The 7,500-nt window shown below is 43.8% G+C and overlaps 2 protein-coding genes across 2 annotated transcripts in view; both read left to right on the top strand.

The window, feature by feature from the left end:
• Positions 1–7,500, top strand: part of LOC128701484 (methyltransferase-like protein 25B) — a gene marked incomplete at its 5' end in the record, with an annotated part of 360,140 nt that overhangs the window by 208,655 nt on the left and 143,985 nt on the right.
• Positions 1–7,500, top strand: part of LOC128701481 (sialin) — a 185,207-nt gene that overhangs the window by 104,665 nt on the left and 73,042 nt on the right. The window lies entirely within an intron of this gene.

The raw sequence follows: 7,500 nt of genomic DNA, 5'->3' as shown, positions 1-7,500 counted from the left end.
CACATGATGCCTTTTACCTACTCACCAGGTGGCTGTCAATCCCAAAACTTACCTACTTCCTGAGATGCTCCCCAGCCTTCAGCAGTCTGAAACTCAAAGAATATGACTCTCTCCTCAAGACCATGCTAGAGAGAGTTTTGAATCTTTCCCTCAAAGATGGACAAGGGTTGCAAACCTCACTTCCAGTCAGGCTTGGGGGGCTGGGAGTATGCAAATCCTCCCAGATTGCCCTACCAGCTTTCCTATCCTCTTCCACTGCATCGAACGAGTTAATATAACAAATTCTTCTGGACAACCTCAGTGACTCGGCAGGAATACAAGACCCTAGCTAAGCCAGTGCCATCACTGAATAGGAGACTCTTGCTTCTCAAGCACCAAAACCTAGTGCAGCACTGGCCTATAAACAGCCAAGTTGGGATGGTCCTATCGCTGAAAAGGTGCTTGCCAACATGGTTAGGGCTATAACATGAGACGGGGAGACTGCCCGTCTCCAAGCTGTGAGTGCACCTCACTCTGGGAACTTTCTCCAAACAGTTCCCATTTCGACAATGGGAACACGTCTTGACCCTAAGACCCTCCGTATTGCAGTGGCTCTGAGCCTTGCTGCCTCAATTCACACGGAATATACGTGTATTTGTGGCAATGCGCAAGCCGACCAATGTGGTCTACATGGTCTTAAATGTTCCAAAACCAAGTGCTGGTATGCAAGACACAATGAAGTCAACGACATCATAAAGAGAACCCTTGCTACAGCTGGATGCCCAGCCGAGAGAGAGCCCTGATCACTAGCAGCCAACAATACCCATAACCCAGCAAACCGCCCCGACAGGATCACAATCTATCCTTGGAAGAATGGCAAGCTCTTAGCATGGAACTATGCCTGTATGTCGACGCAGGCTGACACCTGCATTCATCACAGTGTCAGGCGACAAGGAGGAGCTGCTGACCACAAAGAAGAGTACAAGATCAGCAAGTACAGGGACATAAGCCAACAACATCAGTTTGTCCCAGTGGGATCAGAGAGCTTGGGATCATGGGGAAAAAGTGCCACACGTTTCCTAAAAGAACTGGGTTCCAGACTCATCGACACCACCAGGGACCCAAGGGCAGCCACTTTCATGTTCCAGCGCCTCAGCGTGGCCATCCAGAGGGGAAATGCACTCTGTGTACTGGGCTCACGTCCAGTTTAGGAGGAGCTGGAGGAGATTCATAATCATTGATATAGTTTACCAATGTATTCATATTGTGTTTTCTGTCAATGTATACTGTTTATTAATAAAGTTCACTTGTAATATAAAATATACGGGATGGTAGGAGAAGAAAATATTCAAACAACTCTGGGGAGAACCTTGAGTTTTCCCTGAGGTACGTTTATTGTCATTTCTGAGGGTGAAATATATATATATATATATATAGATATATATATATATATATATACATGTTACGTGTGTATCACCGATTATATATATATATATATATATATGTATATATATATATATATGTATATATATATATATGTATGTATATATATATATATATATATATATATATATATAAACTTGCTTCAGGGAAAACTCAAGGTTCTCCCTGAAGCTGTTTGAGAATTTTCTCCTACCACTCCCTATATTTCAAGTATGTTTTATTTAAAGACAAAATACATTGGCCAAACATTCACAAAAATACAACAGAAAGTAAATCAACATAGGTAACTCAGAGCTACATCTCGAATACTTCGTCCAGCTCCCCGGCGGTGGGCCGCGTGCCCAGAATGCTGCAGGCATTTCCTCTCTGGATCACAACACTGAGTCTCTGAAAGAGGAAGCTGGTCGCCCTGTGGTCCTTGGTTTCTATGATGAGCTTTTCACCCAGCTCTTTGAGGAACTTTAGAGCACACTTGCCCCATGCTCCAAGGGTCTCTGACCCTATTGGAATGAAGTTATAGCAAGGGGGAAGGTCTTCATATTTTCGGATCTTCTGGGTCTCCCTGTGGCTGGCAGCTCCACCCCCTTCCACTATGGAGTATGGCAAGTAGGTGTCTGCCAATGTGGCAGCACAGGTGTAGTCCCAGGCAATCTGCTTTCCATCCTTCCAGGGTAGCATAGTGGCTCCATCAGGACGCTTTTGACTTCCATCAGACCTCTGTACTTGGGGTTCCCGTTGAGCTGGGCAACGGGCTGTGGCGAGGCTTCTCTTTATGTCATTGATCTCCTCATGTCTGGCATACTTCCCTTCTGCTGTGTGGCACACGAGACCATGAAGTCCGAATTGATCAGCTGTCGCCCTGCCGCAAATACACCTATGTTCGGTGAGGATGGGGGCGGCTAGGCGAAGAGCAACACCAATCCGAATGGCCTGTGGGTCGAGACGGGTGCCCAGGGAGGAATTGGGAACAACTAACAGGAAATCTCCTGAGTGTGGTGCCTTCACTGCCAGGAGACGAGCTTTGTTCTTTCCTGAAGCATTGGAGAGCATTGTGTTGGCGATTTTTTCCATGATCGGTTTGTCCCAGTGGGACTGTTTGTGCTGTTTGGGAGGAGCTGGTCTACTGGAGGAGTCTGTAAGGGTGTCCCACCGAATCGCTGCTTCAGTAAACCTGGGGTCTTGAGCTCCTACCAAGTCTCTCAAGCGTTCGGGTACTATCTTCTTGACTAATGCACTGGAAGCCAAACACGAAGACAGAAAAGCAGGTAAAGCAACATGCGTTGCTTTACCCACCCCTATACCTCCCAGTCGCACTGGGAGGGTTGCCTGATCCCATTGCTCATCCTCTAGTGACAGGTTCAGTGCCTTCTTAAAAGTTGATCTCAGATGTGCGTCATATTCATCGAGTGTTGGGTTGTCAAAAGAGGGTGCACACCTCAAGAAGTAAGTGAGTCTTGGCATAGAAAGACACCTTGTGAGGAGATACAGAGCATCATGGGCATCAAGATCGCTTATTCTCTCCTCCATTCTCATCAGGTCATTCAATTTGTCCCTGAGGACAGTATCGATGGCCTGGTGACCCAGCGGTGCCCCCAAGAGGGCACTGTTGGACGGAGTTGTAGTTGAGACTTCTGGGAGGATTCTTCGCACAGCATTGATTATTTCCTGGTTTGCTGTGATTTCACACTTGGAGGGATTGAGGATGGGTCCCAAGTCTTCTCCCTTTGTTTTCACCAGTTGTAGGTCCCCCACGAGGGACTCATCAGTACCTGCCAGAGTGCCGTCATCCAGGTACCAGATGTTGAGCTCGCTGCGTAGGCTGGAAGTTAGTTCTCTTACTGCCAAGCAGAAGAGAAGTGGAGCGAGTGGGTCACCCTGCTGAACACCCTCTGATGATTGAATTTCATGTTCTCCAAACAAAAGAATTGAGGGTTTGCTGTAGCCGGCTGAAATGAAGGGAAAGAGACGGGGGAACCGAACCCGAACAGCTGGCAAAACAACATCTCTCTTCACCATATTAAAGGCATTTCTAAAATCAAGTTTGACTATGGCCTTGTCTTCTGGTAGGTCCCTGATGTAGGCCCTTGTGGCATGAACTGCAGCTTCACTGCCTTGAGAGACCCCAAAGCCCAGTTGGTGTGGCTGGAGTAAAGTGGCAGCTTCTAGGTGAATGTTTCTCACTGCTGCTTTGGCAACGAGACGGCGAAGAGTGTTTCCAACTGCAATGGGTCTGATTCCCCCATCCCTCTTCTTCAAAGCACATAGTGAGGCTCCAAAAAAGAAAGGTTTAATTTCTTCTGGGATTCGCCCAGCCAGGCAATTGTTGACGAAAGTTGTTAACTCGGTGAGAAGAATTGATGCAGATTCACCGAGTACTGGATTTACCATCTCTTTGAGGTTCTGAGGTCGAATTCCAGTGTAACCTCCTGCAGATCCTGCTGGAAATGACACGATCGCCTTATAGACTTCCGATTCTGGCAAAATTAATTGTTCAGTGATGGGGTCTTCCTCAGGGTTGTCGTTGATGGCTATGGTGTCCCTGGTTGGATGCTTGTCTCTTAGTGCTTGGGCCGTGGTCTCATCCTTGGGGGCTACAGTGTCGTCACTTGTAATTATTCTCATTGCTCCCACTGTGTTACCTTCTTCAATTTTTTTGCTAACCTGTGCGCAAATTTTCTCGTTTTCAGTGGGACTTTTCTTGGGTCTACCTCTTTGATTCCTGCGATGATGGGGCAGAGGGACACAGTTATCCGTTCTTGGGTAGTTGCGCACTGCCTTGATAACTGACGTGGTTAGCAGTTTGCCTCGTCTTTCAGGAACTGCAAGACAGACATTGCCGAACAAAAGTAGGTTGCGCCATGCTTGGATGGTGCCTCGGGCTTCTAAGTTGGTGGAACCTCCATATATATATATATATATTTATTTTTTATTATCACACTGGCCGATTCCCACCAAGGCAGGGTGGCCCGAAAAAGAAAAACTTTCACCATCATTCACTCCATCACTGTCTTGCCAGAAGGGTGCTTTACACTACAGTTTTTAAACTGCAACATTAACACCCCTCCTTCAGAGTGCAGGCACTGTACTTCCCATCTCCAGGACTCAAGTCCGGCCTGCCGGTTTCCCTGAACCCCTTCATAAATGTTTCTTTGCTCACACTCCAACAGCACGTCAAGTATATATATATATATATATATATATATATATATATATATATATATATATATATATATATATATATATATATATATATATATATATATATATATATATATATATATATATATATATATATATATATATATATGTCGTGCCGAATAGGCAGAACTTGCGATCTTGGCTTAAATAGCAACGTTCATCTTGCCATATAGGACAAGTGAAAATTTGTATATGCAATAATTTCGCCAAAATCATTTTGAACCTAATGAAAAAAATATATTTCATTGAGTTTCTTTAGTATTAAATTGTTGTAAACAAATCTAAAATGTATTTAGTTGGGTTAGGCTAAAATAAATTGCTCTTGTTATAATAAGGTTAGGTAAGTTTTCTAAGATTCTTTTGGTGCAAAATTAAAATTTTTTACATTAACATTAATGGAAAAAATATATCTTTAAACGTATATATATATATATATATATATATATATATATATATATATATATATATATATATATATATATATATATATATATATATATATATATATGTCGTGCCGAATAGGCAGAACTTGCTATCTTGGCTTAAATAGCAACGCTCATCTTGCCATATAGGACAAGTGAAAATTTGTGTATGCAATAATTTCGCCAAAATCATTCTGAACCTAAAGAAAAAAATATATTTCACTGTGTTTGTTTAATATTAAATTATTGTAAACAAATCTAAAATATATTTAGTTGGGTTAGGCTAAAATAAATTGTTCTTGTTATAATAAGGTTAGGTAAGTTTTCTAAGTTCCTATTGGTGCAAAATTATAATTTTTTACATCAACATTAATGAAAAAATATATCTTTAAACACATAAGAGAAAATTTTAGAAAGGACTTAATTTTAAATGAGTTCTTGCTAATTGACCAGTTTTACATATTCGGCACGACATTATATATATATATATATATATATATATATATATATATATATATATATATATATATATATATATATATATATATATATATATATATATATATATATAACATCTAGTAACACTGCTAAGACTAGCCGACTATCAAACCCCGGATATTTTAACACGCCTCCCGAGAAACCCAGCAAAATTCTCACGTGTCTCAGACTCATATCTCTTGTGGTCATCCTGTGAGTGGTAGCTTGTGTCTCCCACGGTCATCCTGTGAGTGGTAGCTTGTTTCTCCCACGGTCATCCTGTGAGTGGTAGCTTGTGTCTCCCATGGTCATCCTGTGTGTGGTAGCTTGTGTCTCCCATGGTCATCCTGTGAGGGGTAGCTTGTAACTCCCATGGTCATCCTGTGAGTGGTAGCTTGTGTCTCCCACGGTCATCCTGTGAGTGGTAGTTTGTGTCTCCCATGGTCATCCTGTGAATGGTAGCTTGTGTCTCCCATGGTTATCCTGTGAGTGGTAGCTTGTGTCTCCCATGGTCATCCTGTGAGTGGTAGCTTGTGTCTTCTATGGTCATCCTGTGAGTGGTAGCTTGTGTCTCCCATGGTCATATTGTGAGTGGTAGCTTGTGCCTCCCATGGTCATCCTGTGATTGATAGCTTGCGTCTCCCATGGTCATCCTGTGAGTGGTAGCTTGTGTCTCCAATTGTCATCCTGTATTAGCTTGTGTCTCCCATGGTCATCCTGTGAGTGGTAGCTTGTGTCTCCCACGATCATCCTGTGGGTGATAGCTTGTGTCTCCCACGGTCATCCTGTGGGTGATAGCTTGTGTCTCCCACGGTCATCCTGTGAGTGGTAGCTTGTGCTTTCCATGGTCATGTTGTAAGTGGTACTTTCGCCTCCCATGGTCACCCTGTGCTAGTTTGTGTCTCCCATGGTCTTCCTGTGCTAGCTTGTGTCTCCTATGGTCATCTTGTGAGTGTTAGCTTGTGTCTCCCATGGTCATTCTATACTCACCTAGTTGTACTCACCTAGTTGAGGTTGCAGGGGTCGAGTCCTAGCTTCTGGCCCCGCCGCTTCACTGGTCGCTACTAGGTCACTCTCCCTGAACCTTGAGCTTTATCATACCTCTGCTTAAAGCTATGTATGGATCCTGCCTCCACTACATCGCTTCCCAAACTATTCCACTTCCTGACTACTCTGTGGCTGAAGAAATACTTCCTAACATCCCTGTGATTCATCTGTGTCTTCAACTTCCAACTGTGTCCCCTTGTTGCTGTGTCCAATCTCTGGAACATCCTGTCTTTGTCCACCTTGTCAATTCCTCTCAGTATTTTGTATGTCGTTATCATGTCCTCCCTATCTCTCCTGTCTTCTAGTGTCGTCAGGTCGATTTCCCTTAACCTCTCCTCGTAGGACATACCTCTTCCTCTGGGACTAGTCTTGCTGCAAACGTTTGCACTTTCTCTAGTTTCTTTACGTGCTTGGCTAGGTGTGGGTTCCAAACTGGTGCCGCATACTCCAATATGGGCCTAACGTACACGGTGTACAGGGTCCTGAACGATTCCTTATTAAGATGTCGGAATGCTGTTCTGAGGTTTGCTAGGCGTCCATATGCTGCAGCAGTTATTTGGTTGATGTGCGCTTCAGGAGATGTGCCTGGTGTTATACTCACCCCAAGATCTTTTTCCTTGAGTGAGGTTTATAGTCTCTGGCCCTTCGGAGTCTATTATTTCCGTCATTTCGTTCACAAATACCAGAAACAGCACTGGTCCTTGGACTCACCCCTGTGGGACCCCGCTGGTCACTGGCGCCCACTGTGATTGGATTGGTAGCTGTGATTGGTGGCTTGTGTCTCCCATGGTCATCCTGTGAGTGTTAGTGGAAAAATAGGCCGGTACTACAGAAATTATAAATGACCTTTATTAGGCACCGCTGACCATAGTTACATCTTAACAAATATCTCATTGTGGCTAGCTGGTCTAGTGGCTAACGCGACGGGCTGGAG

The sequence above is a fragment of the Cherax quadricarinatus genome, chromosome 78 (assembly GCF_038502225.1).
Source record: "Cherax quadricarinatus isolate ZL_2023a chromosome 78, ASM3850222v1, whole genome shotgun sequence".
In the NCBI taxonomy this organism is placed as follows: domain Eukaryota; kingdom Metazoa; phylum Arthropoda; class Malacostraca; order Decapoda; family Parastacidae; genus Cherax; species Cherax quadricarinatus.
The sequence above is the reverse complement of the archived record's forward strand: the minus strand, read 5'-3'. Positions and strand labels throughout refer to the sequence as shown.